Below are 21171 nucleotides of genomic sequence, written 5' to 3'. Positions count from 1 at the left end.
CAGAGGGGATCAGCTGGAGTTCCAGGCACAGCTGATGACTGGCACAACTGAGCCTGTGGGAAGCTCCCATAGCTCCTGCCTTCTCCCTCCCTGTTGACAGCTCCCTCCCTCCAGCCCTCAGACCCTGCCCATCCCCTTTCTTCCCTCCCAGCTCATCCCTCTGCTTCGCCTTCCATTAATAAACAGTTTGGCTTCCTCACTTTACCTGTATCTCTGTGGAGCTGGAGCGATGCAAATCCGGGGCCCTGGGACACACAGGCCCCTGCTGCCATTCTCTTCCACGCCGTGTTTTGTGCACAGACACAGAGGAATGAGGGCAGGTCAGGCTGGAAAAGTTCCTGTGCTTAAGGCGCAGTTGTACAGCACTGTGGAGTTACAGATCTTTCTGAGTACCCTGGAGCCCCTGGATGTTGGAAGAGCAAACCTGATGATGCTCTGAACCCAGCTGAGAGGGATTCTATGGCAAGGATCCACGGAGGTCAAAGGAGCTTGGAATGCTGGAAGTTTTCAAGAATAGCTTCCTGAAAGCACAGCAGTGCTCCATCCCTGCACTGGATGAGGAACAGGGCAGAACCAGAGACCATCTGGGCTTAGCAGGGAGCTCTGGGTGTGCCTAAGGGCAGATGAAGCAGCAGCACGGTGCCCGCGACTCAGACACGCGGCTGTGCCGGTGCCCGGAGCGCTGCCAGGCAGTGCCGGGATCCCGGCTGTGGTTCTGGTCCCCACAAGTGAGGAATGGCAGCCCCAGGCTCAGAGCCAGTCAGAAAGCCAACCAAGGGAGAGCAGAGGGAGGGCACCCTTCCAGTCTCTCTTGGGCATGGCTGCAAATCAACCCCTGTTTCTTCCTCCGCCTGTGTTTGGGCTGTGCTGGTGGCAGAGCCAGCCAGGTTGTGCTCTGTGTTCCAAAGCCTGTTGGGAGCGGGCATGAAAAGCGCTGTGTGCACAGCAGAGAGTCCTGGAAGGTGCTGGCAAGAGCATCCTGTGGGGACAGGGCTCTGGGCTCTGTCTGGGAACAGCCTGGTTTTGGTGCTGTGAGCACAGGCAGGAGCTGAGGCAGGGGAAGAGGCGGCGGGCAGCTTGTGTTTGTAGAGGGCCTGGGGCTGCACCTCTGAACCTCCACCTGGACACACACTTGGGGGAATACGAGCTGGAGCTGGAGTGCCTGTCCTGAAAGGACCTGGAGTCATTCAGCCTTGCCAGCTTTTCTTAAGAGTGTGTTGGTGTTGCCCAGGAAAGCCACACATTTGGGGAAATGCCTTTGGAGGAAAGGGGCTTGCTTCTCAAGGAAAGTGCTTCCCAGGGAGCTCCCAGTGAGGCAGGTGCGAGTGTCCCCCTTTGGCTCTCTGTGCTCCTTTCAGTCCTTGAGGCCCGTTGCATTTGGCAGAGGAGCAGGGCAAGGGAGAAGGCTGTGAAGAGCAGGTTTGGCATCCGCCTGGACCTGCAGAGACCAAGCCAAGCACCTGCAGCAGGGTGTGTTCCCTCCCTTTGGACAGAGGTGTGAGCAGGAGCATCTCTGTCCAGCCACGAGCCCCAAAGCTGTCTGTGAGAGCTGTGAATTAAAAGGCCTTTACACACACACTTTTCACATCTTTCCAGTCTGCTGTGTTTCAACTCTTGGCAAAATGCATTTGCCTCCTGCTTGGTGGGAGCTGCTGTGGCCCAGGGCAAGCACAGAGCTGGGATGTGTGGGCCAGGCAGCGAGGAGAGCCTTGGCTGATCTTGGTGTGTCCCTGGCCTCAGAAAAGGCCTCCCAAGGTGTCCTGCTCATTGGCTCTCCCTGTGCATCTTGGAGAGAACAAGGTGGGCATTTCTGGCAGCTGGGCATCAGCAGGCCTCAAAATGGGGGCGTGTGGTGGAGTGAGCCCAGCTGAGATCCCCTGAGAGGAGCCCAGTGCTCCTTGCTCCTCTCTGCTGACCCGTGAGCGTTTGTCTGCTTTCGGGATGGCCCTGGCTGTGTCAGGGCTGCTCCGTGGACACGAGACAGCCGCTCCTGACCCGCTGGGTCCCAGCAGTGCCTGGCAGCAGCCCTGCACCCACGTCAGGATGCTGGCCAAGAGAGGCCCTGGAAGCTGAGGCAGCTGATTGGAAGCTGAGGCAGATACACACAGGGGATGGCCAGCAGTGTTCCCTCAGGATACAGCAGTGCTGAGGCGCCTCCCCAGAGTTGCCTGATGCTGCCCACTCCTTGTGGCACCAGTTGCTTTCCTGTGGGATGTTCTACATCTCCCAAGAGTGAAGAGGGAGCTGGAGAAAGAGCTGGCCAGGCTGCTCTGGATCCTTTCCCAGCAGCCCTGGCTGAGTGGAGCAGTCCGAGCTGAGCGCAGAGGTGCCCATGGAACAGCCGTGCCCAGGAAGGCTCGCTGGGAAGGGTGATCCAGGAACCACAGGCCTGGCAGCCTGAGCTGCCACCGGGGAAGGCCTTGGAGCAGATCCTCCTGAGTGCCAGCCCACGGCACGTGCAGGGAGCCAGGGCGTCTGCTGGAGGCTGGGAAAGCTCTGCAGAGGGACGGGCACAGCTGGGGCTCCTGCTGGGGTGTTGAGGGCTTCTGTGTGGGATTTTGGGGGGTAGGTGTTGGTGGGGTGTTGGGGAAGGAGTTGTCTGGAAGGTGAGAGGTCTGGGCTGGAATTTGAGTCAGTTTGAAGGCAGCATCTATGCTTTGGCACAGCTTTGGTTATGGAGGGCAGAAAGAATATCTGTGACTATTTCTATTCATGGTCCTGTTTCCCCTGCAGGGAACAAGAGGGGAGAGCTGTACTTTCTTGGCCACTTAGATATCTGTACTGGGGGAGGATCAGCCCTTTTGCCATCTACTCATTCGTTTGGGTTACTCTTGTAACACTGAGTGGTCTTTCATTCCTTGAGAGTTTTTATTCCTTAAGAAAATTAGGAGATTATAATCCCTTCATCAAAATCCATTTGCAAATCAAAGAATGGTCTTCTTTTTGGCTCTGTGTAGTGTTATGTTTTCTAAAGTGACATTCAATGGATGATAAGGCAAATGAGTTGCTGCTTCAGGATGGTCTACACAAACTTGTAGACCAGTCACATTCTCAGGCCATCCCAATAAATTTGGGAAGTTTGCAAATTTTGGAACTACTTGAGCTGAGCAATGGGAAGTAAAACTTTCCTGAAGTGAGGATTCCTTAATGCCAGATTCTTCTGTGTCTTCATGGCAAAGATGTGTTTGTGGTGCAGGAAATGACTTCAATGAGAAAATAATTCCAGCACTGAGTAAGAGCTTCGGACAGAGACCAAGTGTTGCCAGCAGTTGCTGCAGGTGCTGCTGCCATCAGCCCCCAATGCACATGGGCTTTGGCTCCCTGTGGCACAGAAGCCCCCCGGGGCACAGGTCTCTGGGGCAGGAGACGGGCACCAGCGCTGCCAGGGCTCGGGGGTGGCAGCTCTGCTTGGGCAGGGACTCTGCCACAGCTGCTGCTGTCAGCGCTGCCCGGGCCCCAGGGCTCAGAGCAGCATTTGTGCCCTGGCCCACACATTCCTTGTCTGTGTCACACCCGTGGGTTTAGGATGGCCACCGGCCGGGAGGTGTCCCAAGGAGGCCATGCCAGCTTCCCTGGAAGGCCCCGGGCCCTTCCCAGTGCGGCTGCATCGGCAGCCCTGGGGCTCCTTCTGCTGCCCTGAGCCCGCAGAGCAGGGCAGCGTTTGCTGATGCTCTAAGCCCTTCCTAAAGATCCTGTGGGGCTGCCTTAGACACCTGGGGCCAGGCATTCCTTCCAGCCTGGGCCACTTTGGCTGGGCTGGGGGCAGCCCCAGGGCAGGGGGCAGTGTGTGCAGGGGCCCTTTGTGACACGGTGCAGCACGGTCACTGTGGCATAGAACGGGTGTCCAAGGGCCCTTTGTGACACGTGGGAAATAGAAGCTTGCCTGGCTGCTGGGAACAGGCAACGGGGCAGAACGGGACAGAGCGGTGCCGTGAGGAGCCCCCGCACAGCGCCCTCGTTCCTGTCTGACCCGGAGCCTTTGCGAGGCGTTATTCCTGCAGGTGACCTCGAGGCCAGACCACAGGACTTGCTGGCCCGTGGTCTCCCTGAGGCTTCTCTTCTGCAGGAGCCTTCGAGGCCAGAGCCCAATCCTTGACAGGAGTCTCCTGTCCTTGTGGCAGGAGCCCTTGAGACCGAGCGCAGGACTTGCCGTCCTTCAGCCCTCCTGAGGCTTCTGTCTTGGAGGTGCCTTCCAGGCAGCACTTGGTGACTTAGAGCTTTTGCAAGGCATCTCACCTGCAAATAGCCACAAATCCAGTCAGAGATATGGAGCAGAGACCCCCGAGAGTGCCCAAGCTGGCCTGGGTGGAGGAGGAGGACAAAGAAGGCCCTGCAGCTGCCCCAGCACAGGAGACCGAGGAGGTGGTGCCGTTCCAGCCACCGCAGGAGGGTGAGTAGCAGAGCTGGTCCACAGGGTTGGCGTCTGCAGCCAGCTTGACCCCATGCCATGCCATGCCATGCCATGCCATGCCATGCCATGCCATGCCATGCCATGCCATCCTATCCCCTGGGGAAATGCCCATGGACAGGACGGAAGAGGGCCTGGGCAGACACCCTGCAGTGGCCGCGCTCCATCCCCTGGGCCATCCTGGGGCTGTCCCTGCCTGGGCAGCGCAGGGCTGGCCTGTATTCTCCGGCCTCTCCCGCAGCCCCTCAGCTCTGGCTGCGCTCGCTCTTTGCCAGATGCAGCCCTGGAGTGCACACAAGAGCAGGAATCCAGCCGTGGCCACTTCCGCAGCACAGCGCAGGTACCTGCAGCCACCCCCACCTTGGCTGGGCCTGCTGTCCCTGCTCAGCCCAGCACCGTGTGTGCAGCACTCCATGCAACATCCCCGGCTTCCTGCCCTTCTCCTACAGTTCATCTGCAAATTCATCAAGAGAATGCAGGAGGAAGAGACCATGGCCATGGGCACTGGGCTCAGACCATACTCGCCCATCTTCGAAACCAAGCCCAGTGCTGCCCTCCTGTGTATGCTTGTAGAGGAAGGTTTTTACTATCCAAACCAAGTAAGCAGCCTGTGGGCAGGGTTTGATCCTCCCAGGAATTGCTTGGCCTCCCAAGCCACGCATGCTGGTTGCTGTGAGCCTTTGAGGCCACATGGCAGCGCGCTGGGAAGGGAAGCACTTCTCTGGGCAAGCTGGGAACATTGCTCCCCCTGGCAGCTTTCCAAGTCTCCCTGTGCCTTCTCCAGGTGCCTGCCATGGTGAGGTTCATCCACCAGTGGCTCGTGGCCAATGACTGTGCTGAACCCAGGCTGGACGAGGCCCTGCTGGATCTGACGGAAGCACAGCCAGATGACGCAGTCCTGACGCTGCTGCGTGTGGCCCCGTCCTGTGACAGGTATGGGGCCCACCTGCCCAGAGGGCTCAGGCCTCCCCAGCCCATCAGCCTGTACAGCCTGCCGCAGGTGTCTGAGCAACAGAGACTTCCAGGGGCCTCTGGCTGCTGCCTTTCCCAGCCCTGGCACGTCAGCCCCTGAGCCTGCTGCCATGCTCCCTCCCTGCCCCTCAGGGCTCTGTCCCCACAGGCCTGGGCTGCCTGGCTGCTGCTGGCCAGGGCCAGTGGGCAGAGGCAGAGCTGGCAGCCAGCTCAGCTCCCCACGGTGCTGTGTCTGAGACCCCCCTGAGACAGAGCTCTCACCCCCCAGAGCTGCCATGGCCATGTGGAAGATCATCATGGGCTCAGCCAGGACTGCCGAGCTGGCACAGCTGATCCTCCTGGATGTGCTGGGGAGCTGGCCAGAGCACAGCACGTGCACCTCCGATGGGGACCAAACGGCTGTCTTTAACCTGGCTGTGAGTTTCTGCAAGTGGCCTTTGCTGGCCCTAAGGCCACCTCTCCAGCAGCTCTCCATCCTCCTTCCCCCACTGCATCTGCTTGCCTCAGGCACTGGCCTGAAACCTGGCCCAGGGGCAGCTTCAGGCCCAGCAGGCCCCGTACTCCCCCTGCCAAGGTCTCTCCGGGCCAATCCCTGCCACGCTCGGGCCCTGCCACACGGACACCTGGGCACTGAGCGCTGTCTCGGGGGCCTTTGTCCCTTGCAGGCAACTGTGGTGATGTGGAAGATCCTGCAGGTGCCCTGTCTGCCACGGATATTGAAGGTGTATTTCCCCCGCCTATTTGTGCATCTGCTCTTCCAAGTGTTCTCCAGCACCTTGGAGATGCCAGAGGAGGTCGATGCCTTCTGGAAGCGATGCCAGCAAGAGCACGGCCTTGCCACCAGCCCCAACAGGTCCTCCATCCCACTCCTCCTGTCCCTGCCACGTGGCCTGCCAAGGAGCCAGTGCTGCCAGCGTCACCTGGCCTTTGCTGTGCACACAGGTTTGCAGTGCGCACCCTGAAGTCCCTGCTCTGCCTTCTCCGCTGTGAGGATGTGGTGGTAGCAATGGAACGCAGGTGTGGCTGGGACACGCTGCTCTCTCTTGACACCCACCACTTTGCTGTGGCTCTGCTGGCCAGGTGAGAGCCCCTTCTCCCCACGGCCTCTGACATTTGTGCTCTGTGCCCGGGGTGTCCTGCAAAGTTTCCATGGTCATGGGCCTTGTCACTGTGGGACAGCCAAGCAGACTAGAAAAGGCTGGGAGAGGAGGGTGCCCATGAGAAAGCAACTCCCGAGTGGCCCAGGTCCCCTTGCTGGAAGGGTGGTGGGGAAAGATGAGAACTCTGTGAGTCACTCCTGGGAGAGATTTGCCCCACTGGCTCAGGGTCTTGTTTCCTTTTTCCTCTTTTTAGAGAAATTTCCCATTCAGCCCTACACTTTTGTTCCGGGATTGCATTCTACCTGCTCGCCATGCTCGGCCAAGAGATGCCATACTGGGATTTCCCTGCCCTGGCTTTCCTTGTGGAGGTGAGCCTCAAGGCCAGCGCTGCCTCCCAGCTCTCTGCCCTCTTGTAGGCACAGCTGCCAGGACGGTGCCCATGCCCTGTGCTGCTGCCTGGGCCCGGCCCTGTGCGGTTCCAGGCTCCTGCCGGCCGGCTCCCTGTCACTGCCCTGTGCCTTTCAGGTCCTCGAGTGCCTGGACTTGAGGGAATGCAGTGACAGTGTTCTGCAGATCATGGCACAGAACCTGCAGAGCGAGCACAGGGCCAGGCATTACTTGGCACTCAGAGGCCTGGTAGTGCTGGGCAAGAATCCCTTGATGGTGAGAAGGGGGCAGTGGCTGAAGCCATGCAGGCAGCGTGGGGCTGGGCAACGCCGTCGCTTGGCCTTGCCTGGGCTTGGGGCCCTGGGGCAGCTGCTCCCAGCTCTCCTGCCTCCCGCTTCAGCTGCCCCAGTGCTTTGGGAAAGGCCTTTGGCCTCTGGGCCCTGCGGCAGCAGACTGGCCTTTCACAAACTTGTGTTCTGCACAGGCTGAAAAAATGGGGAGCCTGACTGAAAGTCTTGTGGAGCTCCTGCAGGAAAATGATAGCCACATGATCAGGATGACCATTCTTCTACTGCGATATTTGCTCCTGGATATTGGGGGTGCCCCAATAGCCACCCCCACTGCCCTGCAGCTGGCTGAGGCACTCCTGCCACTCTTTGACCACGTAAGGCTCTGTGCCCACAGCCATGGCCGCCGGCTGCTGCCCGGACACTTGGTGCCCTGTGCAGATGCAGGCCTGTGCCCTGGGGGGCCTGAAGCAGCTGATGCTGAGGTCTTTTGCCCTTCCTCTCATACAGGATGATATCCGGGTGCAGCTGAGCTCCATGTGTGTCTTTCAAGAGATGCTGGACTTATTAAGAGAAGATGGAAGAAAGGCCCTGAAGTCCCACGTGCGCCAGAGCCTGGTCCCACTCTACGTCCACTGCCATGATGAGAATCAGATTGTTGCTGAGGTGAGGACCTGTGGCCACCTGCTGTCCCCCTGGCAGGGGACTGGGCTGCCTCCTGCCCTGGCACCTTGCGGGCTGCAGCCTCCTCCAGGCTGTGGCACTGGGATGCTCCTGTGCCCTGGCCTGTGGGGCCAAGACTGCATCTCTGCTGCTCTCCAGGCCTCCCGGGAAACGCTGCATTCTGCAGCCGGATTCCTGAAGAGGCGGAATCTCGAACAAATGCTCCAGGTGGATCAGACATGGAGGTTTGGCGAGTGCTTGGTAAGAGAAGCCGAGAACGCCCAGGCTCGGCCTGGAGAAGGCCCCTGAGGGCGGTGCTCAGTGTGCGGGGCCGGGCAGCTGTGCCCCTGCCCGCTGCTGCAGCCAGAGGCCGCGGGGGCTCTTCTCCAGGCTCCCGTAGGCCCGAGCCGGGTGCCCATGGAGCCCCGGCCCGGCGGGGCTGCGGGCTGGCACCGCGGCTCCCCGGGCAGCAGCCGGCCCTCTGCCCCCTGCCCTCGGGAGCCCTTGGCCAGCGGCTGCTGGCCGCGCCTCAGGGCTGTGCGGGCAGGGGAGGCCGGGGCTGGGCGCAGGCAGCGCCCGGCCCAGGGGCTGAGCCCGCGCCAACCCTTCCCTCCTGCCGCTCTCTGCAGCTGGCAGAGGACAGGAGCCGAGCGGCCGAGCACCTGCGCCGGGCCCTGCGTTACCTGCAGAGCCCACAGGAGCCCCTGCGAGAGGCGGCCATCAGGTTCATGGGTGAGCCACGAGCCCGGGCTCCCTCCCGGGCCCGCCGCAGACCGGCCCCGGGCCCGCCTGCTGCCCCGGCAGCGCCAGCCGGGCCCGGCGCCGTGGAGCCCCGCCTTGGCTGGGCATTGCTGCTGCCGCCCTCTGGCAGCCGTGCCCTGGGGCGGCACCGTGCGCCAAGGGCCGGGCTGAGCCCTGCCGGGCCAGCAGCCCGTGTGGCCACAGCGCCGGCAGCGCTGCTGGCAGGGAGCTGTGCCGCTGGGGCCGTGACAGGCTCTGTGTTCACAGGCATGGCCGGGCGGCACCTGAGGGGGCAGCAGCAAGAGCTGCAGCTGATCTGCACTGGTGAGTGAGGCCAGCGGGCTGGCAGCGGGGGCTGCCAGGGGGAGAGCTGCAAGCCCTGCCCCGGCTGCAGAGGGCTCTGCTCCTGGGGGTAGAGCACACTGAGATTTCAGGGCCACGTGGGCCACTGGTGGCCAGCAGCTTCGGCCTGATCCCCTTGCTCCCTGCTCCCTCCTGGCCATGGCAAGAGCCGGCTGGGATGGCCCTGGCAGGGGGCTCTCCTCGGCTCCCCGCAGATCCGGCATCTGACCATGGCTCTGTTCCTCTCTCTTGCAGCCCTGGAACGCCTGACGGAGGACATGAGCAGTGCCGCGTCAGAGCTGGCACTTGAAACACTGCATGTCCTCCGAGCAACAGCCAGTGGGCGATATTCCATCTTCCAGAAGCTGCACGACCAGCTGCACAGGGCATGGATCGCTCGGCCTCGTCTGTCACGGCTCGGCTGGCTGCACTGCTGGAGCTCTGAGGACAGCTGATCCGGGAGGCTCTCTTTGCTGGGGCAGCCTGAGCCAGTGGGGATTTTTACTTTTCTTTAAGATTTTTCTTTTCTTCCATTCTACCTTTTACCCTATGGAAATATATACCATGTTATAATATACACACTCTCAGGAGATTTTCTTTGCTGCCCAGGGTTCGTAGGGCATAGGGAAAGTGGAGAAAAGCGTGCTTCTACTTAGCATGCTGCCCATGCATGCAGTGCTGCAGGGAAAATGGCCAGAAGCCCCTTGGCCTGTGGTGGTTCTGCTGAAGCCTTTGTGCTGCCCACAGAGCGGCTGGGCAGGGGCCGGAGCTGCGGGGATCCCTGCCAGAGCGGTGCCTGGAGATGGCCACAAGCCCTGTGCCAGGCAGGAAGCGCCATCCATGCCCTCCTGCCCGTCTGCTGCTGCCTGCCTTGCTGAGGGCTCCCAGGTGCCTCTGGCTGGGGCTGCTCTGGAGCTGCTGTGGGGCTGCGGCGCTGCTGCCGGGCAGCTTGGCCGGGCTGGGGCAGGGCCTGAGGGGCTGGGGCGCTGGCAAGCCCTGAGCAATGGGGCTGTCAGAGGCCACAAGCAGCCCCCTGGCAGCCGCCTTGTTCCTGCCAGAGTTGACTTGCAAGACAGATCCCGGGCACTCTGCAACTAACAGCATCTCAGTGTTGTTGGAAAGCCAAATGCAGGGAAATGTCAGACCTTTGGTCTTGTCAGCAAAGCTCAGAATTAAACACAGCATTTGATCTGAGACCTTGGAAAGGGCTTCCGAACTCAGGTGCTAGAAGCCAGAATGTGGATTTCTAGTTTCTAGCAGAGACATGGGGAGGAAAGTTGAAGTGGAAGAATGTTTAGAGTTTTAGAGTTCCAGATCTAGAAAAAATCAAAGTAGTTACAACAGTAAAGAAGAAGTTTAGGATGCAGTGCTGTAGGTTTGTTGCGTCATGGCATGATTGGCTAAGGAAGCTTCCACTGTAGCATGATGTGGGAAGCCAGGAAATTCCTCGGGCTGCCCTGCAGGACTCAAAACCCTGTCAGAGGGCTCAGAGACCTTGGCACAGAGCCCAAGACCCCTGTGCCTTTGATTTAGCCCTTGGAAAAAACAATTCCCAACCTTGTATGAAGAATGACAAGCCACAAAATGAAAGGGAATTTATCACAGAGTGGAAAAATAGATGTTGGGGGTTTTTAGAATGGGGCTTCAGGGGGCAAGATGGAGGAATGTGGGCATGTCCAGCCTTTCTCCTTCTTCTTCTTGGCCTCCATCTTCTGCTGTGATGTTGGCACTTTTAGATTGGTTACGAGTAGAAGCTCACTGTCTAATGTAGATGATAGGTATGGGAAAGTAATTGTAAATATTGTACAGGTAGTTGTTTTTAGTATAAAAAGATAACACTGCCCCGGGGTAGGCAGAGTGCCTTAGACTGTCTTGCTGAGCAGACCTCGGCAGGACAGGAGAAAGAATTTTATAGATAAGATGCAATAAACAACCTTGAGACCGAGAAATGAAGAGCTCTTACTCCTTCTTTGACCACCGGGCTGGGAAAAGAGACTTTCTAACTTATCTCGGGGTCACTCTGAGCAGCTAGAGACCCCGAGAGCATGAGTCCCTAAGAGGAAATATTGAAGGATTGGCTCCAAAACATAAATATCCTTGTTGGCCGTGTCTTCTTGGCCAAGAAATCCTTCAAAGCTCTTGGAACTACAAGTCTTGCGGCTCTGTGAGCCATGCGGTGGAGATGGGAGCCAAACTCACCCTTCCTGTCTATGTAGAAGAGAAGAAAAAGCAATGGCATCATCTAAAAAATTCAGAGGTCCGCTCTCTAGCTCATTCCAAACTCCTTCAACTCGCCCAAAGTGGGATTTAGCTACAAACACATGACAAGGACTTTTAGGGCTGGCTCTTTGACTCCAGAGTGGCTGCTTTAGAATCTTTCCCATAACCCTGTGTAGTTGTGTGCCAGCAAGGTCTCCTTTGAAGAAACTTTCCCAACTGACTTGCATGGAGGTTTGTTTGAAGGGTGTTTGAGGAGAAAGGCTCCCAGCAGAGGTCTGGGCTTTGGCCTAGCTGTGTCTCCTGCTGATTGTGAAGTGTGCCATCAGCTGCAGGGCTTTCTGGGCTAAAAATATCATCAAGTCTCTTGGACTTGCTCTTTTTGGCCTCTAAAAGCTGGACCCTATTTTGGGGCAAATTTGGAGACCTCATCTATGGGTGGATGGAGCACCTAGGATTTTCCCAGTTGCTGGGAATGGTTCTCCAGGTCCCTGGAGTATCCAGGGCTCTGGTAAGTTCCAGCTCCACACATGCCTTGGCAATGAGAAGCAAAGGAACCCAGACCTTTTTGTGCTGCCTGTGTCACTGCACCGGGGCCATGGGATGGGCACACACAGCCCTTGTGCTGGAGCTGAGCTGCTCTGCCCAGCACTGGTGGCCGCCATCCAAGCTGGTTTTGCTTGTCCTGGTTCCCTGACAGCTGGGGCCCTGGGCAGAGCCCTGAGAGCCTGGTCTCCCCCCAGAGAAGGAGCAGGAGCCCCTGGAGAAGCTGTACCGGGTGGGGATGCTGCTGCTGCTGCTGCTGCTGCTGCTGCTGCTGCTGCTGCTGCTGCTGCTGGAGACAGCCAGGATGACACCAAGGATGACAAGCTCTGCCTCAGCCTGGCCACTGGAGGCTGAAGGTGATGGACTTTGATTCTGGCACCTTCTTCAAAGCCAAACTCCACAGGGAATTTGCAGATGAGTCCCCAGATGGGGAAATTCTGCCAGATTTGGGCATGGGCCAGCCTGGCTGGGAAGCAAAGGTTCCCCCTTTGCTGGGGCAACTCATCCTTCAGTCACTGCCCAGCTGCTTTTTGGCAGGGCTGTGGGGATGGGCTGGGTTGGGTACGAAATGGGAGTGGGCTCCTGGCCCTGCCAACAGCCCCCAGCACCCACCGTGCCCCAGGCTGGGGCTGGGGCTGGGGCTGGGGCAGCCAGCCCAACACAAACAAAGCCCCATGGTGGGAGCAGAGGTGGGACTCCAGAACCTGTGCAGGGGCTGCTTTGCTGTGCAGGCAAGGAAGTGCTTGGGCTGCTCAGTTGCCCTTGTTTGCTTTGGGATCACCGTGATTTTGGGGGCAGTGCAGGGGGGAAGAGAGAAAGTGTGGGCTTCCCTCAGCCATGGCTGGGTTTTTCCCTACCATGTAGGAGTTGGGCATTCCTCAAGGCCCTGACAGAGATAAGAGTTTTTCCCGTTTTTCTTGTTTTCTCTTTTTGCATCTAATCTCTTTTCAATAATGTGTTGTTTGTTTTTCCAGAGGAAGCGTTCTAGGTGGTCCAGAGTGGATGGGGAAGTGCTTGGGAGCAGCTGTGGCGTGGATGGGCCATGCCCTTGGAAAAGGCTGAGGACATGGTTTGGGAGCAGCTTTTCTTGCAGCCGTGGCTGGCGTGAGGTGGGTCCCTGTGTGCTTGGCAGGGTGGGATCAGAGCTTTTGGGAGATGGCAGCGAGCACAGGAGCATCCTGCTCTGGGCAGCTGCTGAGGGCTGGATGTGCCGTGGCTGGCTGCAGGCTGGGCACATGTCCTGCCCTCCTGCTTTGCTGCCAAAGGCCGCAGGGATGGCCAGCTCTGGGCACAGCTCTGGGCACAGCCAGCATGGCCTGGGCACCGCAGGCCTTGGCACAAGGGCACGGGAGCCCTCAGCTGACAGGCGGTTTCTGCTTTCTCTCCTTGCAGCCGGGCTCTGTGGGTGCTGAGGCTGCTCTGGGCTCAGCCAGGGCTCTGCTGGGCTCAGCCCTGGGCCCAGCTGGGCTGGCTCTGCCCTCACATTGCTCTGACAGCTCTGCATCAGACGAGCCTGTTGCGAGCACAGCGCCTGAGCTTTCTGCTTTGGCAGGTGAGTGAGACTCTGCTGCAGGCCCAGAGATTGCAGCTGGGGACACACATCCAATTGGCAAGGACCCAAACTCTCCACAGTCCCAGCTGAACGCCTGGATCTGTACAGGCTGTTTTGTCTGTCCCATTCTTCCTTCTTGATTGGCTGGAATTGTGCAGTTGAACTTTCTTCCTCCTCTAGAAGTGCCACGAATGGGCCAAAGCTGGCGAGTGGGCCGTGTTCCTGAGGCAGTGCAGTCTGGAGCTGGTGGATGGAGAATTGCCCTTCTGCACTGCCAAACCAGAGCAAAAAGCTGTCAGTGGGACTTGGTGTCTTTAAGAAATCCCTGACAGTTTCAAAGGGAATGTGCAGCTCATTCACAGGGTGAGAAGGAAGGTCATCTTCTAAAGGATTTGGGCTTTGACAGAGTTTCCATTCCCAGTCCTGCTTGGAGCTGGAAGGGCACAAAGCAATTTCCTCTTGCTTTGAGCACAATTTCAAATACCAATGTTGGAAACAAAGCCCAAAACCTTTTAAAAGGCTGCTGAGGTCAGTAAGATGGATCCATGGCATCAGCAGATTTACAATGTAAATAACTGAGTTCTCTTTTTCAAAAGATCATTTACCTCTTAATGCAAAGAAGGTAACTTTGCATTTATGTTTTGTTTTTTTCACTAACATTATTTTATGTTTTTTCACTAACACTTGGATTTTATTCTTATCTTTTACAATTTACCTATTTTTTTCCCTTTTCCTTTTTTTTTCCTTTAAATAGAAAACATGTCCTATAAAAAGAATGTCCTTTGCTCCTGGTTCCTGTGTGGAGCAGCTCCCTTCCTGCTGGCTGAGCTGCTCAGGCAGAGCCCAGCAGCCCCTGGCCCTGCAGGGCTGAGGCTTTTCCCCGTTGCTGGGCACAGACTGATGGAGCAGCACTGCTGAACACGGGCACACAGAGGGACCAGCAGCAGCTGCCTTTGGCCACCTGAGGCTCCAAGGCCCAAACTCTGAGCAGCCAGGGCTGGAAGAGACAGGCAGGATCTGATCCCTGGCTCTGGGCCAGGGCTGCACAAATGACCCCACAGCAGCAGCAGCAGCAGCAGCAGCAGCAGCAGCAGCAGATGGAGCTGACTTTCAGCACAGCCCTGCTCCTGTTCTCTCCCGTGTGCAGCGGTGTCACAGCAGCCTGAGGCACCTGGGAGCCCCCAGTGCCAGCAGGGACTTGAGATGGCAGCCCTGGGCTCCTGGAGGCTGTGCAAGGAACGGAGCTGGGCACTCCCTGTCCATGGGGAGCTTGCAGATGGAAAAGGCTGCTGTGCCCAGGCAGCTCCATGGGCACAGAAAGGAGGGTCTGGAGCACTGGATCTGGGCCAGTGCCACAGTCCTGGGCAGCAGCCAGCCAGCCCTGGGGGAACAGAGGGCACAGCAAGAGGGACAGAAGCAGGCAAGGGCAGAGACTGGAGAGAGCCAGAGCCAGGAGCAGGAACAGCTGCTCCATTGCACTCTTGGAGAAAGCTCTTTGCTGCTTCAAAGCGCTGAAAGGCGTGAAGGGCAGAGAGGAGGCCACAGCAAACAATGCTCCTGTTTGCACAGCCTCCCCTCTCCGTGTCCCAGAGGGAATTGGATGGACTGTGTTCTTCTCTCCGAGTCATCTCGTTCAGCATGAGCAGCTCAGCATGAGCAGGAGCTGAAGGAGCTGAAGCCTCAGGCCACAGGATCTGGGCAAGAGGAGACTTTCTGAGCAAAGTAATGCTACTAAAATAGCCCCAGCTGAATGCAGTGGATAGAATCATGGAATCACAGAATCCTTTCTCTTGGAAAAGCCCTCTGAGCTCACCCAGTGCAGCCGCTCACCCAGCAGTGCCAAGCCCAGCACTAAAGCACGTCCCTGAAGTGCCAAGGCCTGGACAGCAGCCCTGAGTGAGGCCTGGACAGCAGGCCCTGAGCCAAAGGTGGCCTCTGGATGAACCTTCCAACCAAAGGTTATCTTTGTATCTGCTCCCTGATGAGATATGCATGGTCATTAGCACTGTGATAGATGTAGCCACTCCTTGGTGAAACATGGATGGACCTTTGTGTATTTAGAAGCCAGACAAGGCCATGAAATCTGACATCTGGCCTTGTGTGGGGCTGAAGGATCAAAGTCAGCTGCCTTGGCTCCTCCTTGAGGCCTGGCCAGGCTTTGGGAGGGAGCCAAGAGGAGGATGAAAGCAGATGTTGCCACACTAGCAGTGCTGTCAGTTTGTCCATTCAGCACTGTCAGAGCTGGGCCCTCTCCCAGCGGGGTTGGAGCCTCACCTGTGGCTGGAGGCACCTGCAGGAATTGCCAGTGCCCAGGAGTGGCTCTGCAGCCCTTGGCTGTGACAGCTTCCCCAGCTGCTGTGTGCATCTGGGCGATGGTAAAGGCTGAGGGTAACTGGGGCTGGATCTTTCTCAATCACTGCAGGCAATCTTTGGTGGGGATGGTTGGGTGCATTGCTGAGCTGCTCCTTTTGTGATTCTTTGCTGCTTTGAGCTGCAGGAAATGACACTGATTCCTTCAGTTGGAGTCTGTGTCTTTGCTGCTGACCCTGCCCACTGGCAAAACAAAACTGGCCCAGTCTGGCCAGATCCCAACAAAATGTCACTTGTTCAATGTAAATGTGAGGAATCAGTGCCATCAGAAATTCCCAGATGGGAAGCCCTTCCCTGGAGTTCCCTGGCTCTGGAGTGGGCTGAGGTTGGAGCCCCGTGGGAGCAGTGGGGCAGTCGGGTAAAAGAGGCTGCACCCCTGGATGGCTTCAAATGCATCCAAAAATTGCACATGGAAAAGGAAAAGGACTTGTGGGTTTGGGCAGACAGAGATGAATTTGTTAAGAGTACATTGGAAACAGCACCTTCAGAAGGAACAATTATTGTTGGAATGTTCCCACGTGGAGCAACAGAAGAAGGTTTCAATCTTGAGCTCAGATGCATTTGTGCAAGTGAAATATCAATATAATAAATAACTGTATATGTATTTATAGTATAATAAGACCTTCATGTTTATATTTATAGATTTATATATATATATGTCAATATCTACATGTCTATATCAATATTTCTATATCACTATTTACATATAAAATTATAATAATGTGAAATAGTGCTGACAATACTAATTTGGTAGCTTTGGCTGCTCAGGGATGTAACATTAAATACCCTACAGAACAGGATTGGCCAGGACCCTAATGTCAGTGGTCAACTTTGTGAGATTGTATACAGTGAAAAAAAGAGGAAGGGAGGAAATTGGCTGTTTTTACAGGGTGTGCTGATACTGTGATGCAGAGGGCTTTGTCTGTTCCTGTGAAAAATTCAGTGATTAAGCCTGCAGGGTTTTTCATGTACCAGACTATGCACAAGCTGCAGGATTGGTTGCACGGGTGAAGGGGTTGTTAAAAGAGCAGTTGAAAAAATGAGGAGATGGGAACCTTTGCCCATGGAGAACCCATCTCCCAGATGTGCTCCATGCCCTTAACAATGGCCCACTGGGGAAATGGAAACCCCCTGGCTGTGCATGGCTGCCCCCAGTTTGCAAATCCAACCATGGGCAGTGAGACTTGGACTGCCTGGGAAATTGTTCTGGCTGTGATGGCCCCTGGCAGGGCCAGCCCAGAGGTTGCAGGGCTGGGCCTTCATGCATTGGAATTAATTAGGAGCAATTCAAAGCAGATGAGAGCTATCAATACTGAAACAGGAATTCAGATTCCTCCAGGACACTTTGGTCTGATAACTGCTCACTCGAGCTTGGCCTTGCAATGTGTTCCTGTCATGAGAAGAGGAATTATTGTTGCAGATAGCAAGGAGAAATTAAAGGAATTGTGTTAAACAATAGTGACCAGGATTGGATTAGTCAACCCCATGACAGGGTAGCACAATTATCAATATTGCAATTTTAAGAAGGATTGTGAAGAAAGGAGATCCACCTGCAATCACCACCGTTTGTGGAGATAAAGGGTTTGGATCCAGCAGCCCTAATAATGGAGCCAGAGTGTGGGTCCGGAGGCCAAATGGCCCTCCCGAGGCAGCTGAAGGAGCAGCTCCTGGGAAAGACAACTCTGAGTCCTGAAACCTGGGCAGGAACAAAGGGAATGTGTCCCTGCAGCCAAGTGTTCTGTGTGAGAACAAGTAGATCTGACAGGATATTGTTTTACACATGCTGCCAGACCAAATCTCCCTGTTTGCCCCAAGGGCCCCTTTGGCAAATGCTCTGATCCACGGGGCTCCATGTGAAGGCTGCTGTGACACTGCGGGACTTGCACAGGAATTGCATCCAGGAGCCCGGCTGCCCCTCAGGGACTGGGACCCGGCCCCTTCCAGCCCGAGGGGAAAGGGCCCCCCCAGGCCTTGTTAGCCACAGACAGCATGGTAAAGCTGGACAGCAAAGGGCCTGGGGACATTATTCTGGAATTAAAAAGGTGCCAGCTCCATGGACAACAGAATTCTTGTTCCTAACTCCAATGAGATTGAGAAAAATGGATGAAGAACGGTGTCACTAAAGTACTACAGGTGTCTGTAAGTTGTACCTTGATAGTCAGCCAGAATCTTTGTCTGCCACAAACACCTCTAGTGTTTGACCAAGGGGTTAGTCATCAAAATGTAATGATGAGTTCTGATGGATTGCTGAGCTTCTTTTGTAATTCTTTGCTAATGATGATGTGCTTTGCTGAGCTTATCCTTTTGTAATTCTTTGCAGCTGTGCATGATATAAATGACACAATTCCTTCAGTTGGTGTCTGTGTCTTTGGTAGTGCCCTGCCCACTGGAGAAACAGGGCCCCCTCTTGCCTAAGTGTTACCTGGGAAGGCAGAAACCCTCCCTCCAAAATTCCCCCCTTCCTCCTTGTTCCCCCCCTTCATACCCTGAGCATGATGTGCTCTGGTCTGGGCTATGCCCGGGGTCAGTTGGGGTCACCTGTCCTGGCTGTGTCCCCGGCCAAGCTCCCCCGCAGCCCCAGCCCCTCCCCAGCGTGGCTGGACGAGGGGCAGGACAGGCCTTGGCTGTGCTGCAGCTCAGCAAGAACAAAACCATCTCTGCGTGCTCAGCGCTGTGCTCAGCACCCGGCCCAGCAGTGTCTCAGTGCCAGGGGCTGTGCCCTCAGTGCCTGCCAGGGCTTTCCATGGCAACTGCCAGGCCAGGTGACCCAGGTGCCCCCCCCAGTGCCGGTTGCCATGGAAACAGTGCCCAGCGCTGCCCCTTTCTGTCTGGCTGACCTGGCCTTTGGCCCTGGCAGTGCCCTTGGCTGCTGGTTCCTGGTGCCCGAGCGGCCAGCGCGGCACAGGGCAGGTGGCCATGGCACAGCCCCAGCAAGGGATCCCCTCTGGCCCTGGGCACTGACACCAGCCCTGAGCAAGGGGCCCAGGCCAGCTTTCCATGGCCACCAACCATCACAACGGCTCCGGGCATTGCTTGCCATGGCACCAAACCAAGGAACGGGTCCCCATGGCCGTTGCCATGGCACCTGGTGGCACCAACCAGTGTCACTGCAATTGTACCTGGAACAGCCCTGGCACCGCTTTGTCCTCAGGGTTGCCATGGCAGCCCAGGGCAGCAACAGCTCTGCAGGCAAGGGGCCATGGAACCTGGCTGCAGAAATGGCTCCTTGGGCTGGTTTCCAAGGAAATCTGAACTGATGGCGGTTGCCATGGCACCCAAAGCCAGCAGTGGGGTCCCTGCAGTGTCCATGGCAACAGCCCCTTGCAATGGCCCACTGCCTGTTGGGATGATGATCCACCCTCACAGCTGGCCCAGGGCAGGTCTGGAGTGCTCTTGGTGGCACCCTGGGCTTGGCATACACTTGAAGAGGATGTCTGTTTGCAATGGGGAAACTCAGGAGTTTTTAGATGGCTTCAAAACTCAAAGAAGGAAAATCCCTCTTTGCCTGAGTGCAGCCACTTCTCCAAGCAAAGCAGCTCCCAGGTGAGTGAGGAGAGACACCATGGGCTTGGAGAATGTGGAGCAAGGTTGTCCACACTGGCTCAGAGCTCAAGGCACAGCTTCTCTGAGCAGGCCAGACCTCCTTAGGACAGTCCCTGCATCAATATCAGTCACTGAATGCTGCAGTCACCTCTTGTGTAATAAGAAAAGCAATAAAAGACACCCTTTAAAATAGGAATACATATTTCCTAGAAGCTCTTTGAGCTATTTCTCCATAACTTTCAAAGGAAACCCTCCTAATGAACTGCACAGGAGCAGAGGGAAATCAAGGCAGAGCCATGGTTTGGCAGGACTTGCTTGATCCTCATGAGCCTCACTGTGCATTTGGAGCTGAGCCCTGGAACCTCAGGGCCTGGGAGGAGATTGCACAAACCTTGCCTGGAGTCAGAGTCAGAGGAAACACCCAAAGTGTCTCCAGGCATTCATGGCTCCCACTGAGATCCCTGTCCAACACAGGCTCCTCATGGACTCCTTGGAGGAGAGAATTGGTGGCCAGGATGGCACAAAAACCTCTCAGACACTCAGTGTGGAAAGGAAAATGCAAAGTACCTTCAACACCTTGAGTGTCTCAGAGCATGAATGAGCCCCACTGAGTGTCAGTATAAGCTCTCCAGGGACTCATTAATGCAGATAATTGGGGCCATGATTGCACAAAGCTCTCCCAGAGTCTGGATCCAAAGGGAAACACCAAGTACCTTAAAAGAACTGAAGTACCTTGAAGCATTAATGAGCCCCACTGAGTGTTGTTACTGACAAAGCCTCTCCAGGGACTAATTACAGCAGGTAATTGGAGGCCATGATTGCAAAAAGCTCTCAGAGACTCCAAGGCAAAAGCCAAACCCAAAGTCCTTTGAAAAACCTGCAGTCCCTGCAGGGAGCATTCAGGAGCCCCCAGGGCCATTGCTGAGCAAGGCTCCCCAGGGACTCCTTGCAGCAGATCCTTGAGGCCACTGGGATGTGGGCTAGGGGGGGATGCTGAGGGCAGCACAAGGGGTTGACAGTGCCCAGCCTGGCTGGGGCTGGGCCAGGAGGCCCCAGGGCCTCAGGACAAGGTGTCTCCTCCCAGCCCTTGCTGGCACAGACCCTGCTGTGGCCCAGGGCACCAAGACTTGGCTTCTCCTTGTCCCCATCTGTCATCACTGCCTGCAGTTCTCTGCTCTGCCTGGAGCCTGGGGAAACTTGCTCAGTCGTGTCCCTCAGTGGGAGCCATTAAAAGTCCACGAAAGTTTGGAGTTGGATTCTGCCTTGGAGTTCTGGACAGGTTTCTTCATCTCCCTCTCAGGGACTGATGTTCAGGGCCTGAGCACAAAGCCCCAGAGGCTGATTCAAGTCCTTGTGCTGTGTCTGTGCTGCTGAGCTGGGCTGGGCTCCTGGCACACAGGCAGCTCCTGGTCACCAAGAAGAGCTTCAAAAGCACATTTCTCTTGATGAGCAGCTCTTGTGCCAGCCCAGCAGGGCTGGGGCACTGCCTGCAGCCAGCCCGGGCACAGCACAGAGGCACAGAGAGCTTCAATCGGTCAGGGCTGGGAAGGGGCTGAGAAGTGCCTGGGGCACAATCACTGCCAGCCCTTGGCACAGGAACCTCTGGCTGCAGGACAATGCAGCTGCAGCTCCTGGAGCCATCTCCTCAAGCTGGAACATCCCAATGCCTGCAGACTCTGTGAGTACAAGTCTGAGTATTTCTGGGGCAGGGGAGGTGAAATGAAGCTCTGACATACTGAGGGCTTCTGATCAGACATAGAATATTTCCAAGGCTGGGATTTTATTGAAAAATGGGAAATTTCCAAAAACTTTTGTGTTCCGTTTTGTATTTTTAGAGAATGGAAGGGAGAGGGGATAAATATAAAAGAATTATATGAATATCTAATTATGAATTTTGACAAGTGCTTGAGACATCCAAACTGTTCCTTTTAGTGACCAATAGGTTCACAGGAGATCCCTAATGTGCTTTCAGCCACTCTGCCCATGGACAGCAGCAGCATCACCTTTGCTGGAGCCATCAGGCTCAGTCTGAGCTGTCCTTAC

Source organism: Agelaius phoeniceus, unplaced genomic scaffold (genome assembly GCF_051311805.1).
Source record: "Agelaius phoeniceus isolate bAgePho1 unplaced genomic scaffold, bAgePho1.hap1 Scaffold_108, whole genome shotgun sequence".
NCBI classification, from domain to species: domain Eukaryota; kingdom Metazoa; phylum Chordata; class Aves; order Passeriformes; family Icteridae; genus Agelaius; species Agelaius phoeniceus.
Note: the sequence above shows the minus strand (reverse complement) of the source record.